We start from the raw sequence: 20,874 nt of genomic DNA, 5'->3' as shown, positions 1-20,874 counted from the left end.
AAAGACTGTGTTGACAAGAATGGAAAAACTAGGGGTTATCTCAAAAGTCGATGAACCGACCGAGTGGTGCGCTGGCATGGTTGTTGTGCCGAAATCAAACGGTGACGTGCGCATATGTATCGATTTTACAAAATTGAACGAATCGGTCAAGCGTGAAAATTATCCGCTTCCAGCAGTAGAAGAGTCGCTTGCAAAGCTTGCAAATGCAAGAATATTTTCAAAATTAGATGCAAATTCTTCGTTTTGGCAAACTAACCTAGCAGAAGAGTCACGTCCGCTCACAACGTTTATTACGCCTTTCGGTAGGTATTGTTGCAATCGATTACCTTTCGGAATAAACTCTGCCAGTGAATTCTTTCAAAAACGTATGTCAGAGACAGTGGAGGGGTATCCAGGCGTATTGTGCCATATGGACGATGTTCTCGTGTTTGGTGCCTCACAGGAGGAGCACGACGAGCGCCTAGAGAGAATTTTAGAAGCGATCGGAAAAGCCGGTCTCACACTGAACGAAAAGTGTGAATTTTCAAAACCGTCAGTCAAATTCCTGGGTCAAATCATTGACGCGTCGGGTTGTAGGGTAGACCCAGACAAAGTTAAGGCTATTGCCGAGATGGCAAAGCCAACTGATATATCAGGAGTAAGACGTTTTTTAGGAATGGTGAATCAACTTAACAAATTTTCGTGCAAGGTGACAGAGCTAACTAAGCCGCTACGTGAACTATTAAAGACTCACAATGCTTGGCATTGGGGTATAGCACAAGAAACCGCGTTTACCGAGATAAAGAATGAGCTAGCTTCGTCCGGAACGCTTGGACATTATGATCCAAATAAGGACACTGTAGTGTCAGCTGACGCGTCGTCGTTTGGATTGGACGCAGTCATTAGGCAAAAACATGGAGAAATATTGAAGCCTGTTGCGTATGCTTCGCGTTCTATGACAGACACAGAGCAGCGCTACGCGCAAATAGAAAAAGAAGCTTTAGCTTTGACCTGGGCGTGTGAGAAGTTCAGCAATTATTTGATAGGTAAGAAGTTCAATCTCGAAACTGACCACAAGCCGCTCGTACCGTTACTCAGCAGTAAAGGTATTGCAGAACTTCCGCCGCGTATTCAAATATTCCGAATGCGACTTTTGAGGTTTGATTTCACAATTGAGCACGTACCAGGTAAGGAATTGAATATCGCAGATGCATTATCTAGATCGCCGGTAGACATCTTGTCCGAGTCCAATGAATTCGAGACCGAGACAAAAGCGTACGTGGACAGTATCGTTAATAATTTCCCGGCATCAGATATGAGACTTCAAAACATTAGGGACGAGTGCGTAAAAGATGAAATATGCAAAACCCTAATGTTTTATTGCAAAGAAGGGTGGCCAGAAAAATCTAGTTTAAGTGACAGCTTGAAACCGTATTGGAGTCTACAGGGAGAGTTCACTATCGTGGGAAATAATTTATTAAAAGCCGATAGGTTAGTTATCCCGCGGTCGTTACAAGACGAAATACTAGAACGACTTCACGATGGTCATCAAGCCATAGTTAAATGTCGAGAGCGAGCCAAGTCCTCGGTGTGGTGGCTTGGTATCAGTACAATAATAGAAAACATGGTCAAAAGATGTCAAAAATGTATCGAAAATGCTAATGATCATGCGGAACCGCTATTGCAGCCGGAATTTCCTAAACGACCATGGCAAAAACTAGCGTCCGACTTGTTTGAACTAAAAGGGCAAACGTACTTATTAGTTGTTGATTATTTTTCGAGATACATCGAGATAGCAAAATTGTCTAGCACAAGTTCTCAATCCGTCGTGAATCATTTAAAGTCATTTTTTGCAAGACACGGAATACCGGAAACTTTTATTACGGACGGTGGACCTCAATACAACTCATTAACATTCAAGCAATTCGCGCAGTCGTATGGTTTTCGACACATAATGAGTAGTCCACGATTTGCCCAGTCAAACGGACTAGCTGAACGTAGCGTTCAAACTATTAAAAATATGCTAAAAAAATCAGACGACGAATATAATTCTTTACTTTCTTATAGAACAACACCGCTTGCTAATGGTTACAGCCCAGCAGAACTTTTGATGGGGCGTAAGCTAAGAACGTTGGTCCCAGTCGCTCCGAAAAACCTCGCACCTAAATTGCCTAACACTCGCGAGTTGTTCAGAAAGGAAGATGAATATAAATTTAAACAAAAACAGTATTATGACAGACGACATCGAGCGCGACCATTTTCTAAAGTAAAAACAAACGATCGCGTTTGGGTTAAAGATCAAAGGAAACAGGGAATAATCAAAGCGGAATCTAATGAACCGCGTTCTTATATAATTGAAACTGACAGTGGCGAAATTCGTAGGAATCGGCGACACTTTTCAAATTTGCCTGAAAAGCCTGATACAAAATTTGTTAAAAATACTTTTGAAACAATCCCCGATGAAATGCCAATTCACAATAATGAACTGAAAGATAACACTACAGATCAATCTGATAAATCTGATTTGTATGTAACCAAGTCATGGAGAATATCAAAACCTCCAGATAGGTTAGATTTGTAACCAAGTCATGGAGAATATCAAAACCTCCAGATAGGTTAGATTTGTAAACAAAGATCAGCTGTTCCATTCATGATAACATTTATTAGTAATTACTATATTTTCTTACAAGCTGAAAAGGGGAGATGTAATATTAAGTCAATGAACTATAGGTTATCCTATAGTCTGGGAAAACACCAAGGTCATGGCATCTGTTTACTATCAAATGTAAGTTCTTATCAGATCCTAACTGTTACTAGCTTTATATGAGAACTGTTTCCAGATCAACATCACTTGCGTGCTTTATACTTGACAAGTAAACATGTACAATGTATATAGTTTAGATTAGAATAAAACATATGTATATATAACAAAGGAGTATATTATTTGCCTCGCCAATATAACACCATAAAATTCAAATTTGGCCTATGAATGATTCACTGGGTCAGTTAACTGGCATCATTTACTTTTTTTAACATAATATTATCCCTCTCAGTCCAGAGACTGATTATTGAATTACATAGGCGTTGTAGAACTTCAAGATTCTCACAACCCATTAGCAATATAAACATATTTTCGGTGCTACATTTCTTTAGATTAGGAGAGAAATACAAAGTTCTTTTATAAATGTTTTTCTATAAGTTTCTAATTTTTTGCATTGAAGGAGAAAGTGGATCTCATCTTCAACCTCCTCCTCACAAAGTTTACAAATACGCTCAGGAGCTTGGATGTTTTTGTGTCTCCCTGTTTCAATTGCAAGCTGATGGTCCCCAATTCTGAGTTTTGTTAATGCCTGCCTTTGTTTAAAGTTTAGCAGGTTTAAATAGGGTTCAAAATTAAAATTTGTTTTGAATAAACGAAATGTACGAAGTTTATTTTTTTGGTTATTAATACTTCTTACATCATTAAAAATGTTAATCTTCCATTCTTTTATATACAATCCTTTAAGTTTTCCCATGACTATATTTTTAATACAATATTTACTCTTATGTAGTAAACTGTTGGGAGTGATATATCAAGAAGCTCCAAAACTTTAATAATATAACTATACCATGAAGTGTGACCTTTTTCATGTAGGATTTTAGACAGTGCCAGTGCTTCTTTTAGTAATGTTCTGCCTCAGTGCATAGTATAACCATAAGCCACAAACAGGTATAATCATTTATTCCGAAAACCATGAAATAGTATGAGTCTACATATATGTGCTGTGATGTTGGTAAAAAGCTTAAAAAAACAAACACAAAAACCTTAGCTAACTCATCATACTCATGACTACAAAAATCATAAAACTAACAGTTCAAATTTATGTATCAAAATGAATTTTCGATCAAATCATTCAAAAATTATAGCACCAAATGACTTTCCATACTTTTGTAAAAACAGTGACAAAATTAACAATCATCATATTTCACTTTTGGCTGATATACACATACACAATATTTATTTTGATGTGAAAACAATCAAAATATTAACTTTCATCATACAATCATTAAAAACTATAAATTATAAACTTACATTGTGAGTCGGCGTAGTTTAAGATATTTTTAAATGCGGGTGACCACGTTCATGCTTTCAATTTAGGAAACAAAAAAGAAAGGGGGAAAGTAACGAACTTCAAAGTACAAAAAATCTAGCAATCAAACAAGTCCGGGAAAACGTATGAAAAATCGATAGAATTTCTTTTAAACAATAAAAAATCAACACTGGTAACAGTACACTCCCCGTCTAATATCATTCCCATGATATTATTTTCTAACAAATTTATGCAAATTTACCAAATGTAAAAATAAGTCATAATTTTGACTATTACGAAAAATCAATGCTATCGAAGAACATTCCTTCAGCAGAAAAAACACTAAAAATACAAACAACAGTTCACCTAAAACCTTTCATAAATTGTTCTTACAAAGAAGTCAATATTCACAATCAGTCTACCAATAAAACCATCTCACTAATCGGTCTTGTATATGTAACAGCTTTACCTTCCTTGTAGATGCGGAGGCGAGCCTTGCGTACTTTTTCATCATCGCTTTTGATAACTTCCTCCACAATGCCTAGTGGCCACTCTCCTCGGTAAACAGATTTGTCTCTCATAAGAATTACATCACCAACTTTGATATTGTCCTTGTCAACCTGCCATTTACGTCTCTGTTGCAAACATTGTAAATAATCTGACCTCCAATGCTTCCAGAATATATCTGATAGAACTTGTACATGTTTCCATTGTGCATGATACATATCCTTGAGATTATATGTGTCCGTTATCACAGGTAAGTAGTCTTGTTTTCCAGTTAAGAGCATTGATGTACTTAGAATCAAAGGCATTTCCGGATCTGATGATATCTACGCAATGGGTCTTGCGTTAATAATTGCGGTCACTTCAGCTAAGAATGTTGTTAAACTTTCATGAGTCAAACTTTTACTAATAGAAGTTAAGATAACAGCGTCTAATATTCTTCGCGTGACACCTATCATCCTTTCCCACACTCCCCCCATGTGGGAAGAGTGGGGAGGGTTAAATTTCCATACTGAACCAGATTCACATAGAAAGTTTTTAACTGTCAAATCTTCAACATTTATAGCTTCGATATTTGAATCATCTGTGGCACCTATGAAATTTGTCCCACGGTCGGATCGATACACTTTGGCTTGTCCGCGTAATGACTGGAACCTACGAAGTGAATTAATAAAACAGGAACTGCTTAATGATTCTATCACTTCTATATGAACTGCTCTTGTAGTCATACATGTGAATAAAATAGCCCACCTTTTACTATTTGCTGAACCTCCACGGGTCTTACGAGTTAACACTTGCCAAGGACCGAAGGTATCCAAACCTACAAATGTGAACGGAGGCCCTGGTGTTAGTCTATCAGTAGGCAAGTCCGCCATTTTTTGTTCCTAAAACTTTCCTCGAAGTTTCCTGCATATTACACATTTTTGTATGAATGAAGAAATTAATCGTTTAGCTCCAATTAGCCAGTATCCTGCGCTCCTTAACGCACCTTCGGTTAGATGTCTACCCTGATGTTTCACTGAACTGTGATAGCGGTCTATAAGAAGCTTACTTATGTAACTATTTTTCGGAACGATAATTGGGTTAAATTCTCCTGTAGGAAGCCAAGACTTTGCCTTTTCCAAACGTCCTCCTACACGAATCAAACCTTGTGAATCCAAAAATGGCGAAAGAGACATTAAAGATGATTGTTTTGAAATTCTTGTGCCTCCAGCCAAACATTCTATCTCTTGTATATATACTTCCTTTTGACATTCCTTCAAGATAAACAATTCAGCTTTTTTATAACTATCAACTGACATGACATTTTGACAAAAATGCCAACCTTGGCATGACTTATTCTTTAAACTGAATGACTGAGCCACATGTTGCAGAAATGATATAGCTTTCACAAGTCGTCTCCAACTAGAGAATTTTTCAAAACGCCCCACTACTGGCGCTAGCGCATTTATTGAAGTTTTCGACGCACTTATCTCCGTTCTTATCTCTTTATCATTATCCGGACTAACTAACGGATATAATGTTTTGACATCACATTGTGCTTCTTCGTCAGAGTTCTTCATCCACTTCGACCCAAGAAGCCATGGGTTGTTCTCCATATCAACAGATATTGAGTAACGTGTGCCGCAATCTGCTGGGTTTAAATGTGTTGGGACGAACTGCCACTGAATTGGCGACGATACACTCAGAATGCGTTCAATTCTGAATGACAAGTAGGTGTGAAAACGTCTTGTCTGATTAGTGATATATCCTAACACAACTTTACTATCAGAATAATACTTGATAGAGTCCAACGGCACATCTAAATTTTCGGATATTATATTTCCAATTTCGGTTGGCAAGACAGCCCCACACAATTCTAATCTTGGTATTGTGTTTCCGCTAAGAGGCGCTAGTTTTGATTTTCCCATAATAAATCCTACGGTACTGTTCTCATATTTGTCGATAGCTCTTAAATATGCCGAAGCCGCAACTGCCTTCTCTGAAGCATCTGAAAATATATGTACTTCTAAGTTGTCCATAACACTGGTTGACATAGGTATATACATGCGCGGTAAACTAAGTTCTCGAAGTGACAAAACAGAGATTCTCCATTCATTCCATTTCTCTTGAAAACTTTGTGATAAAAAATCATCCCAATCAGTACCCGGTGGAGATGCATCTTGTAACAAAATCTTTCCGCTAATTGTGAGTGGTGACAAAAATCCAATCGGATCAAAAATACTATTCAATGACGAAAGAATACCTCTCCGGATACAGGGTTTATCGTCTTGCAATGGGGTAAATATAAAGCTATCGCTATTTAAGTTCCAAGCGAGGCCCAGGCTGTGTTGTACCGGAAAATAGTCTTCACACAAGTTTAAATTCTTGAGATCCTTTCCAATATCATCGGTAGGGAAAGCCTTCATTACGTCGCTTCTATTCGATGTAATTTTGTGTAACCTTATGTTACCTTCTGTTTTTAGCGCCATCTGTGTTCTTGTTATAAGATCAATTAATTGTTCACTTTCAGGCAAGGAAATGAGCCCATCGTCTACGTAAAAACCCTGTTAACGAAAGTCTTAACATCTGAGCCGAACGTTTCATTGGAGTTTTCAACTGTCTTACGTAATCCGTATGTTGCCACTGCAGGAGAAGCGCTATTGCCAAAAACATTGACACACATCCGATGTTCTATAAGCGGATTATCTGGGTTATTGTCCTTGTACCAAAAGAACCTCAAAAAGTTTCTATCTTCTTCTCTCACGTAGAATTGATAAAACATTTGTTCTATGTCAGCAGTGGCCGCAAACTGGTCACTGCGAAAACGCAACAAAATACCAAGTAGGTTGTTAGTTAGATCTGGTCCCGACATCATAACGCTATTGAGAGACACTCCTTCAAAAGATGCTGAGGAATCAAATACGCCTCTTATCTGGTTTGGCTTGTTCTGGTGGTAAACGCCAAAAAGGGGAAGATACCAACACTCCTCGTCTGTGATTGTAGGAGCTACCTCGGCTGCTCCGCTTACTAATACTTTTTGCATAAATTCAACAAAATGAGTCTTTTTAGTAAGATTTTGTTGGAACGATTTATCGAGTAATTGAGCCCTTTTCCATGCTTGACTCCTATTGTTCGGCAATCGTTGTCTATTTGGTCTAAAAGGAAGGGGTGCAGTCCAGTGCCCATTGGAATCTTTCTTAGATTCTGAATCCATGAGATTAAGGAACAAGCGGTCTTCAACTGATGTGCCAGTCTTGTCGTCATCTTTGGTTTTAATAAACAATGGGTCATTATTACACCTTTGTGAATGAACATTATCTCTAACATGAGCCAATTCAGTGTTTTCCTTTACATACAAAGTGTTTATACAAGGTTCAAATATAGTTCCTCTACCATTGTTCATTACATTAGACTTATTAACATTGACAAAATTTGGTTTGTGCACTTTGCCTAAGCAAACATCGCCTATAATCACCCAACCGAAAAAGAGCTCCTGGGCAAATGGCGTGCCTTTCGGTCCTGTCAACTGTCTATACACGTGGTGCGCTTCTGGGACATCTCTTCCAATTAAAAGTTGAATGTCTATATTTGGATTCAAATCTAACATTTGATGAGCTATCTCCCGTAAATGGGGATACGATTTAGCAATATCCGGAGTCGGAATTTCTGATTTTTCGTCTGGGATTGCACTGCACTCTATTACTGAAGGTATTTCAAGTTTTTCGTTACCAGACAATGACTCAACTATCAGACTTTCTGCACATCTACCGTTCATGATAGTGCGCCCAGCGCAAGATGACATAGTATACTGAATGGCTGATGTATTTATACCTAATTGATCGAACAGCTCAGTCTTAGCAAGAGTCCTGTTACTTTGGTCGTCCAATATAGCGTACACATAAACGCCTTTATCTGGAAAGTTCTTTGGGTACACACGGACCTGAATGGTTTTTCCACATGATTTACCACTAAATCCACATAATGACGTGCACTTGGATGACACTGTATGATCATTAGCATTTTGCGTTGTTTCAGATGATTTCTCCCCGCCGTCAGGAGAACTAGATTTTGCAGATAAATGCATAGCGGTTATATGATAATTACTTCCACAATGTTCACATTTTACCGTTACGGTACAATTTCTTGACATATGTGTTGTCGAATGGCAGCATTTGAAACAAATCTTATTGTCCTTCAGATACTTTCTACGTTCTTCATAAGTCATTGCCCCCCGGTGGATCGCTATCCTTGCCGTGGTCGGGGGGCTTGCGTGTCTCAGTGACCCTAAAAGCTATGCCAGCTGGAGCTTCGTCTCCTGGTAGGGTTACCCATGCTGGACAGGTCGAAGGATAGAGACCAGACTAAAGTGATCCGAACATCGTACGAGTTGCCCGATGTTTTGAATAAAATAGGCTCTCCAACCCGTTGGCCGTGGGTTGCTACCCGTGTCGGTGGTTGACGAGATCCTTGCGGATGAGGGCTGTAGTCAGACTCCTTACGGTCAGAAAATACCCGGACGGACGAGACTATAGTTCAATAAGCTGCTTTGGCTCTGATATCATCTAAACGGGAGGTCGGATTGACCCGGTTCGATCAATCGGCTGGTCATGTCGAGCCCTTCAGTTAATCCTCAACAATAAGCTTTCTTGTAACAATTTTCATTATATACACATGTATTTAAATTAAGCTATTTATATTTCGGATAACTGAAGAAGGCGATGGCTCATGGGTCAATCAAGTGGTACGCTTTCTATTTCGCTTGATGGATACGCTCTGCTTGAGTATACTATTCTTGAAACATCTGGTGCTTTCCGCAGTGGATCTTGGGTGCTAATTTTGGGGACAGGCTGCATTATACTTGCAGCTTGCTTTCAGCATTAGCGCTTGACCCCGGCTCGCCACGGATACACAGCATCGCCCTTGTAGGCACTCCGAGGTGGGTGGATGACAAGGATAGTGAATCTTTCTCCTTTTATATGGCAAACAAAAACCAAACTTCTCAATTAGCTTCAACAAAAAAAAGAAAATGTGATGACTCTGCGCCCTGTCAGGAAGATGATAGTTGGCCCCGATTTATTGTGATAAAAGGAACAGATGAAAAACCAGTTTCAAAAATATCTCCTTTTGTAATTCATAAACAAATTCAAAGCATTGCTGGTACAGTTAAAAAAGTTTCAAAAATGAGATCAGGGAATTTGTTGGTTGAATGTTCCAACAAAAGTCAATCAACAAATTTGCTGACCATGACAAAAATTACAGACTTTTCTGTTTCTGTCTCTCCTCACAATAGTTTGAACAGTTGCAAAGGAATCATTCGAGACAGAAGTCAATATCTGGGTGATCTTACCGTGGAAGAAATTAGTGATGAATTAACAAACCAAGGTGTATCTGATGTTGTTAGATTTCAAATAAAAAAGAATGGAAATATAACCAAATTAAATACATATCTTTTGACCTTCAAAACTCCAACTCCTCCCTCATCTATTACTTTAGGTTGCTTCGGAATCAGAGTTGACAGATTCATCCCTAACCCAATTCGATGCTTCACCTGTCAAAAGTTTTGGTCATGGAACCAAACAATGTCGTGGTACGCAGAGATGTTTCAAGTGTTCTGGCGAAGGACACGAGGGAACAACCTGTAGCTCTGAATCTTCAAAATGCGTAAACTGTGGTGAATCCCATTTTTCATCATCTAGGGACTGCCCTGTTTACCTGAAAGAAAAAAATATTATTAAAATAAAAACAGAAAGAAACATCAGTTACCCAGAAGCTAAACAGATAGCTTCTGTTTCGAGTGATCCTCTAGTTTCGAACAAACCATCGTACGCCAGCAAAGTTGGTCGCTCATTCAGTCATGAGAATACACAAACTCGCATGACGTGGCCAATTGATGCTGAAACTTTTATAATGTTGCCTGTTCAATTAGAAACTTCCGATAAATTAATTATTCCAAGAAAATCAAAGCCTTCTAAAACCAGTACTCAGTCAACTCAATCTTCCTTACAGAGCTCAATGTCATTATCTAAAAAAAATGAAAAAAAGAAATCAGATAAAAAAGATGCAGTTAAATCAGACAGTTGGGGCGGTGAATCTGTCTGGGATCTTCCCAGTGACATAGATGATTCTTCCATCTCAAATAGTCTTCTTTCATCTGCATCTAAAAAGTTATCTTCTACACCCAGTACAAAGTCTACTAGAGCCCCGTCTCCTCTTCGTTCTCCAGAAAAGAAGGATGTCCAAAAGAAGCCAGTAAATACATCCTCTCAGAAGTCTTCTGATTCGAGGTCGCGGGGTAGGGGTCGAGGCGGAGTAAAAGCAGCCGCGTGTGGTCCTGGAGATCGACGACTCTCCTCACACAACAGATTTTCAACACTTATCGACGAAACTGAAATGGAAATCGAAAGTGTTCCGCCACCCGAAAGATCACAATCTCAGGGTGAGCGAAATAAGAATGCTGGCAAACTCGACAGCATTCGCGTTTCTATTTTCAAATCATGACTAATATCATCCAATGGAATTGCCGAGGTCTTAAAATAAATCTTCTCGAGTTAACGCTTCTAGTTCAGTCATTTTTACCTTCTGCATTTTGTCTTCAAGAAACTCATTTAAAAGAAAGTGACAATGTATCTTTAAAAGGATACAACATGTATAGCACATTTTCTAAGGTAGATGAACGTGCTGCAGGCGGATCATCCATTTTTGTGAAGGACAACGTCATTCATAGCACAGTCCAACTCACCACGGATCTGCAGGCAGTTGCAATTCGTTTATCATTAGATAAAACAATTACATTATGTTCTATATATATTCCACCCAATTCAATTATAGATAAAGCTAAACTCAAAAACCTCACTGAACAATTACCCTCACCATTTATACTTATGGGCGACTTCAATGCCCACAACCCTTTGTGGGGAAGCAAGTCTCATAATATCAAAGGTAAGATCATTGAGGACTTTGTCTCTCAAGAAGGATTATGCATTTTTAATGATGGATCTAATACTTATCTTCATCCTGGAAACGGGTCTTATTCTGCTATTGATATCACTATTTGCGATCCCTCTCTTCTTCTGGATTATTCATGGCGTGTTCATGATGATCTACGTGGAAGTGATCACTTTCCAATAGTACTTGAACATATTTTTACTTCTGCCCAACAGAGAGTACCACGTTGGAAACTTGACAAGGCGGACTGGTCCTTGTTTGAGAATCTCTGTCAAGCGGAACTTCGGTCAAAGATGTTTGAGACTGTACAAGATCCAATTTTAACTTTTAATACAGTTTTAACGTCAATTGCTGACAGAACTATTCCTAAGACCTCGGGAAATCCAAAACATCCCAGCAAACCATGGTTTGATGATGCTTGTGATCAAGCAATAGGTGACCGTAAAAAATCTGAAAGACGGTTCAATCAACAACCAACGACGGAAAACTTGAGTAATTTCCGTGTTTTTCGCGCTAAGGCACGGCGGACTTGCAGGCAAGCACGACGAACGTCTTGGAAGAAATTTGTCTCGGAGATAACATCTCGCACTCCGATGACAAAAGTATGGAACATGATACAAAAGATAAAAGGTAAAAATTCTTAAGCCACAGTTAAACATTTAAAAAATGGCAATGATTTATTAACATCTGAAAAAGATATTGCCAACAAGCTTGGTGAAACTTTTGCGAAATCTTCTTCTTCTAACAACTACAGCGAAGATTTTAAAAAAGTTAAAAAACAAAAAGAAAAAATTAAATTAAACTTCAAATAAAAAAATAGTGAAAATTATAATAAACTCTTTTCTCTTGAAGAACTTAAAACATCTCTGTCAAAAGCCCATGATACAGCTTGTGGGCCTGATAATATTCACTACCAACTGTTAAAACACTTGCCAGATTCCTCGCTGGAAGCTCTTTTGCAGCTTATGAATAACATCTGGGAATCTGGTGATTTACCATCAATCTGGAAGCTTGCAACCGTCGTGCCTATTCCAAAATAAGTAAAGATCACACGGATCCTATTAATTATCGGCCAATTGCTCTTACCAGTTGTGTCTGTAAAACACTAGAACGGATGGTCAATGATCGCCTTGTTTGGTTCCTGGAATCCAATGGGCTTTTAGCCAATATCCAGTGTGGATTCCGCCAAGGTCGCAGTACTCTTGACCATCTTGTTCGATTCGAATCATTTGTCCGTAATGGTTTGGCGAAAAATGAACATGTAGTGTCGGTCTTTTTCGATCTAGAAAAAGCCTATGACACTGCATGGAAGTATGGTATTTTAAAAGATCTGTTTGATATGGGGTTGAAAGGCATTATGCCAAATTTTATTTAGAATTTTCTATCTAACAGACAATTTAATGTTAGAGTAAATTCAACCATGTCTGATCTGTATGATCAAGAGATGGGTGTCCCTCAGGGCAGTATTTTATCTGTTACATTATTTAGTCTTAAAATCAACAGCCTTGTTGAAGTTTTAAAAAGTAATATTGAAGGTTCATTGTATGTTGATGACTTTTTAATATGTTATAGAGGCAAAAATATGAATAACATAGAAAGACAACTACAGTTATGTCTTGGAAGAATTGAAAAATGGGCCTCGGAAAATGGGTTTAAATTTTCCACTTCAAAAACGGTCGGGATGCATTTTCGTAACAAAAGGAAATTGCATCTTGATCCAGAACTCACTTTGTACGGCAACCCAATTAAAATGGTTGATGAAACCAAATTTCTTGGGTTAATTTTCGATAAAAAGTTAACCTTTCTACCCCATATCAAAATGTTAAAATCGAAATGTTTAAAAGCATTAGATATTTTAAAAGTTGTCGGCAGCACCGACTGGGGTGCTGATCGCAACATTTTACTTAATTTATATAGATCTCTAGTTAGATCTAAACTAGATTATGGCTCTATAGTGTATGGCTCTGCAAGGAAGTCCTACATACAGATTCTCGATGCTGTGCATCATCAGGGTTTGCGTCTCTGTCTTGGCGCATTTAAAACCTCACCAGTTGAGAGTCTGTATGTAGAGGGTGATGAGCACTCACTCTCAAACAGACGTTTGAAGCTTGGACTTCAATATGCTGTCAAACTAAAAGCCTTCTCAGATCATCCTGCCTACAGCTGTGTTTTTAATCCAATTTATGAAGATATTTTTGCAAAACATGAAAATAAAATTCCTCCGTTAGGTATACGTTTAAAACCACATTTAGCTTCTTTTGATTTAAAATCTGTTGCTCAAGTTGAAACTTGCAAATGTCCTCCATGGGAACTTCCCAAACCAAAAATGATATTTGATCTCCGTGAACACAATAAAAAATAAAACAAATCCTCTTTTAATTCAGCAACACTATGCTGAAATCAAAGCCAATTATTCAGATTTTTCAACTGTCTATACTGATGGATCAAAAGATGGTGACCGAGTTGCATCTGCTGCTGTCTTCAGGGACAGAGCTGCAACTCTCCGTTTGCCATCTGATGCATCGATCTTTACTGCTGAAGCAGAAGCAATAATTTTGGCTTTGAAATTTATTGCTTCTTCAGATAAATCCAAATTTATTATATGTTCTGATTCACTTTCATGCTTACAAGCTATACAAAATACTCAAATTAAAAACCCAACAATTCTCAAAATTTTATATGTAATGAGGAATTTAAAAATTCTTCTTAAAGAAATATTATTTCTATGGGTGCCGAGTCATGTTGGAATCCTTGGAAACACAGCTGTAGACCTTGAGGCAAAGAATGCCCTGGGTGACCCTTTATCTAACTGTGATATACCATATACCGATTTTAAATCTAATATTAGAGAATATGTTTTTAATATATTGAAAAATGAATGGAGTAAAAAAGATGATAATAAATTACATGAAATTAAACCTAATTTAGGTAAATCTTTCAATAATTTTATGTGCAGAAAAGATCAGTGTGTTATTTCTAGATGTCGTATTGGTCATACTAGAATAACACACGAATATCTTTTAAAAAATGAAGTAGAACCACAATGTATACCTTGTAACTGCAAGTATACTATTAAACATGTTTTAATCAATTGTATTGACTTTGCTGATATTCGCAAGAAGCATTTCAAAGTCAATAATATGTATGATTTATTTAATAATGTTCCATTTACAAATATTGTTTCATTCTTAAAAGAAGTTGGAATATATTCTAAAATATAAAAATGTTATTATATTTAAAACGATTTTAAATTTTATCACGTTATCTGAATGTTCATTTTTATTTGTAAATAATCAATTTGCTTTAATCTAGAACTTTAGTTTATTGAAGGGCCTTTTGTCTGATTTTAAGAATATGCTTTAAATTGTAAAAAATATTCGAATTAGCTCTCGCCGCGATATAGCCTTGTTGTGCTAATGCGGCGTAAAGCAACCAACAATCAATCAATCAATCATAAGTCATTGCTTTAAAGGCTCGACAAGTATTCAAATGATGATTGGCTTTATGAATAGGACAACGTACAGCCTCTTTCTCTTCATTCCGTTTAATATTAACATCTGTTTTTCGGTTAAACACTGACGTTGCGCCATGGTTAACTTTCCGTGTATCATTTGTTTTTCTAGAATATGATGCTTCAGTATTACTATAAATAAACGCAGGATCGTTTTTGATTGATTGATTGATTGATTGTTGGTTGCTTTGCGCCGCATTAGCACAACAAGGCTATATCGCGGCGAGAGCTAATTCGAATATTTTTTACAATTTAAAGCATATTCTTAAAATCAGACAAAAGGTCCTTCAATAATCTAAAATTCTAGATTAAAGCAAATTGATTATTTACAAATAAAAATGAACATTAAGATAACGTGATAAAATTTAAAATCGTTTTAAATATAATAACATTTTTATATTTTAGAATATATTCCAACTTCTTTTAAAAATGAAACAATATTTGTAAATGAAACATTATTAAATAAATCATACATATTATTGACATTGAAATGCTTCTTACGAACATCAGCAAAGTCAATACAATTGATTAAAACATGTTTAATAGTATACTTGCAGTTACAAGGTATACATTGTGGTTCTACTTCATTTTTTAAAAGATATTCGTGTGTTATTCTAGTATGACCAATACGACATCTAGAAATAACACACTGATCATTTCTGCACATACAATTATTTCAATGTCAATAATATGTATGATTTATTTAATAATATTCCATTTACAAATATTGTTTCATTCTTAAAAGAAATTGGAATATATTATAAAATATAAAAATGTTGTTATATTTAAAACGATTTTAATTTTTTAATTTCTGCAAATAAGTTGCCAATAATATTTATGAAGTAAAATCTATAACTTTTCCTTACCCCCTTCAACATTCTTAAGCCATGGAAATTCAGTCAGCCACTTGCCATTGAAACCAGAAACACGGTGCTTGCTGTTATCAATTGCTGAAACTTTAGCTTGCTTGGGATAAGGAGAAGCAATGACCTCTGCTGATACTGACGGTGTAGACGGAGGTGTATTCTCTTTTTCACTTGCAGTCATTTTTCTGAAAAAAATATCTAATTCCAGCATCTGCCTTTCGCTTAACCCCTTTCTTATTTGCAGAGAACGTGTTGATTCAGAATTAAAATTCAAGATATCTGGTATACAACTTTTTAAAACAAAAAGATTGAAATGAACAGCTGACCAGTTTCCGTAGTTTGACATTAAGCTGCCGTTTGTATAATTGTTAAAACGTTCCTTTGGATATAAATAATTGATTGATTGATTGTTGGTTGCTTAACGTCCAGTGGCAAATATTTCATGCATATTCAGGACGAGAACAAATTAACAATAAATACAATAGGTAGGTTCTGTAATAGGGGCGTCCGGGATTGAGGTCGGAGAAATTTAGACTGCCACGGGAAATGAGGGTATATTGGATAGGGACAGAAATTTAGCCTTGCAACAGGTCACCTACGGACCCCTCAAAGAGTTGTTGCAAGGAGGGATCTTAGCGTGCAAAGAGCATAGCACTCTCTTTACACGAGGCATCGGATTTAACGTCCCAATTCTGACTGGACGTGCCTGCAAATTTGTACATCCCGCACAGCCAAACGGACGCCCCACTTTAGCAAGGGTTTTACTGCCGGTCGGAGGAAGACCAATGGTGACCATACTTCTATTCCCCAGTCACCCTTGGGGGATGGATATAAATGAAGCTCGACAAATTCATCAAAGTTAATACATGTGAAAAAATTACAAGCTGAATACATGTGAAAAAATTACAAGCTGTTTGAATTTTTAATGTGATTTAGATGGAACATTGATAAGTTGTAACATTTTGACTAACGAAATTAAAACGATTTCATGAACTTCAGAACAATCCACGCCATGCCAATGTGCTTGGAGAAGAATTAAGCAGGTCATTCCTGATAAATGTGAAGGCATTCAGAACAGAATCAAAGAGACAGAAGAGGAAGAGCTGCAAGAAGAAATTCTGCATCAGATATGCGGATAAGCTCTACATTAGGGCGCAAATTACTTGTTTGCAAGATCCATGTGTAACAAGGATAAACAGCAATTTACACTTGGACAATTTGACTTCTGTTGGCTTAGGTATGTATAGTGGTTTCTCGACACAACTCTGATGGCAAATGGGTATTATACATAACACTTAAAAGCCAATTTACACTATCTGCCATTTCATAGGGGACATTAAAAATTGGCTAACAAAAGTGTTTACATCTATGATTTCTCTGTTTATGTTAAATTACGCTCTTGGGATGTTGGGTTTATATTTCATGGTAATGCCTTAATTGATTCAACAAAAAATCTAAAAAGTCTGTACAAGATAATCTAGATTCAATTTGACATTAAAGAAATCAACATTTGGTAAACAAATGCGAAATAGGAAAATTATAAGCCAGGTATAAATTAGTCAGATGGAATAGAGTGTGCATATTCTATTCATATTGTTACTACTACCAAGCTTAGAAAGCAATGGTTATTACTATGTATATGCATTATATTAATGAGGCATTTGAAAGATATAGTTATGAAGTAAGTTGTTAAAGTTTAATGATTGAGCATACAAGAAAAATAAAGATAATTTCATACATATGAATGATGTAATTTTAATTAAGCCCTTCAAATGAATTGAATATGAAAACATCATAAGCTCCAATTGCAATTATGGTGTTGTATATATTTATCTTAAGTTTAGAAATGTTTTAAATGGTAGAACTTTGCTAGGAAAATAATAACCTCATGCTGTAACTTGAATTGTAGGAGTAAAAATTACAGAGAGAGCACAGTCTCATTTCAGGCGAAGCATGCAGACAACTTCTATGCCAACAGACTGGAGTACAGATCAGATGAGAGAGTTTTTATACTCAATCTTCGTACCTTTGAGAGGATACAGTTATCAAGTATGTTTCTCCTCTGTTGGTGGTAATCTTGAAAATACCCTCTGATTGTGATACCCCAAAAAAATTAAAGAATTTTTTCAACTCATTTAGATCTGCAGGGAAAATTTTCATACGTCCAGACAGATTTATCACTACATCACCACAGGTATATAGATAACAGAATTTCTTTCAGCTTTGTCCATTTAAACCAGTTTCCCAACCCTTTAGTTAAAAAAATAGATAAATTGCATGCGGATTTAATTGCCTTGTTGTATTTCCCACCAGACTTATTTGGAATTTTTCATTGAAATCATTAGAGAAACTGATTCTTAAACTATTGCTCATGAATTACAATTTTTCTCAACTCTCGATAGTTAAATTCTTACTTTTAATCAGCTTGCCCAGGCTCGAGAATAAAAGTAAGAATTTTACGATCTTGAGTCATCCACTGGGAAAGGTTAGAGAATTTATATATATATTTACATATTTTATAAAAATGTAATGTACCAATTGTTTTAGGCAATACAGGTAGATTCTGGGCAGTTTAAAAGTTTTCAAACAGTTTGCAATGTTAAACATTTTCTTGTCACTATAATCCATCTGGATATAAAAAATCATTTTCAAAGAAAATAACTTGATAAACACAGTAAACCCTATTAAATAAAGGCAACAGTAGTATACCGCTGTTCGAAACTCATAAATCGATAGAGATAAAAACAAATTCGGGTTACAAACTAAAACTGAGGGAAACGCATCAAATATAAGAGGAGAACAACGACACAACAAAAACACAACATTAAAATGTAACACACACAGAAACGAACTATAATATATAACAATGGCCATTTTCCTGACTTGGTACAGGACATTTTAAGAAAAAAATGGTGGGTTGAACCTGGTTTTGTGGCATGCCAAACCTCCCGCTTTAATGGCAACGTCAAACACAACACCAAAATCATACGACAGGACCACAATACAAATAAATGGGAGAACATATAGGACAAAGAAACACACGAGTAATAGCTAACAAAAGGTACTAAACTTAAAATTCAATACGCCAGACGTGCGTCTCGTCCACACAAGACCATCCAGTGACGCTCAGATGAAAAAAGCTTGAAAGCCAAAACAAGTACAAAGCCGAAGAGCACCGAGAACCAAAACTTCCAAAATGTTGCGCCTAACACGGCCAGGGTTTTCTGCCTGGGACAAGAACATCCTTATTATTAGGAATAATTTATAATATTGCAAACAGTAAATTTTATAAAATGACTATATAATAGATATACATGATAAAACCGAAGTGGGGACTAACTACAGAATAAAAACGGATACATTACATAAAACAACTTAATCCAAAATATAAAAATACACAGCCGAGGTAGCCAAAGCATCAACGCACAAAGTGATGTCACATTTGAAATTCTAAAAAAAAACACAAAGTGACGTCACATTTGAATTTGTAAAAATATTTCCCAAAAATAAGATAGGATTAGGATTGATTCAATATTAGATTTGTAATACTGACATTACATTTATTTATAACAATGAAAATTACAATACTTATTAATATCAAATTGTGGTAGTTATTAGATAATTAATTGTATTATCTAGCTATGTCGGTGTTTCTTCTGAATCAAACTGTAAACCAAATATATCGTATAAATTTCGTTGAACCAAACAAAAATCTAATAAATGAAGGGGGTGATTAATTATCTTTACCATAACACACGAATAAAACAGAAAAGACGTTAAGACATTTGACAAAATCCGACGAGAATAACAAATATAACATCAAAATTAAATACATGAATTTGGGATAGAAAGGTACCGTGACACGTCTTATAGCAATGCGGTTTCACACTCAGCACAACAGTCACAATCGGTAATTAAAAGATCAGACGATGTAATGACAAACCAAAATCTAACACGTGGTAAAAATGTCCTTAGTTTGGACAAAGACACATCGTATGGACTAACCAATTCGTGATGGTGTCCGTAAAATTTACGGAGTGTCATTTTTAATCTGTCCTCCTCATAACTTTGTTGGAGCAGTTTCTGTGTAAGGAGCACACTCCTGTATATGAAGTCCGTATATTGTGAACAAGCACGAGAATAACGTATCAATTGAGATATTTAAACACCATACGAAGGGGCAGAGGGTATGTTACTGCTGAGAAATGGGAAATACATAATTTGGAAGTTGAAATCGTCCCGTTTATCATAGATTTTCGTGTGAAGTCGTCCATCTGTGTCAATATTGAGGAAAAGATCAAGGGATGAAGCAGTCCTTCTAGTATCAGTAGTATCCTTAATTTCAAGTTCGCTGGGATATACGAGATGTAAGTATTGGCTGAAATATGGGTTATTCAATGATAGAACATCATCAATATATCGGAAAGTAAAATTAAAGAATTTCGCAAGGTGCTTTTTCTTTTTGTCTTTTAGAAGGTTCTGAATGAATTCTGCTTCATACGAGTACAAAAACAAATCGGCCAGTAGGGATGCACAATTAGTTCCCATTGGAATACCGACTGTCTTTTGAAATATAAATCCTCCAAACTCAACAAATATATTGTCGATCAAAAAGTCCAGCATTTTGATAATATCACCTTCAGTATATTTTCTGGTAGATTCAGTGTGGTTTTTCACAAAATATGAATTATTGTAACCCAAAACAAGAAATTTGTATCTACGATTCCCATTTTTATAGAAAAAGCTCTGTTTAATGAGATGGTGAAGTCGATATTCAACTGAGCATGGGGAATAGTAGTGTAAAGCGTAGAAAAATCAAAAGTCTTTATGTTGCTGCAAAATTGCAAAGATTGTGATCGAAGATTAAGCAGTAGATCTTTCGAATTTTTGAGAATCCACATCTGGTTAACACCACTGGTAAAATATATCTCATCACAATATTTTTGAAGCCCATCTTTAACTGTAGAAAGAATAGTAGTCAGTTCTTTAGAAAGATGTTTAGTCGAACATTTTGATG

This window comes from Mytilus californianus, unplaced genomic scaffold (genome assembly GCF_021869535.1).
Source record: "Mytilus californianus isolate M0D057914Y unplaced genomic scaffold, xbMytCali1.0.p SCAF_24, whole genome shotgun sequence".
In the NCBI taxonomy this organism is placed as follows: Eukaryota; Metazoa; Mollusca; class Bivalvia; order Mytilida; family Mytilidae; genus Mytilus; species Mytilus californianus.
Note: the sequence above shows the minus strand (reverse complement) of the source record.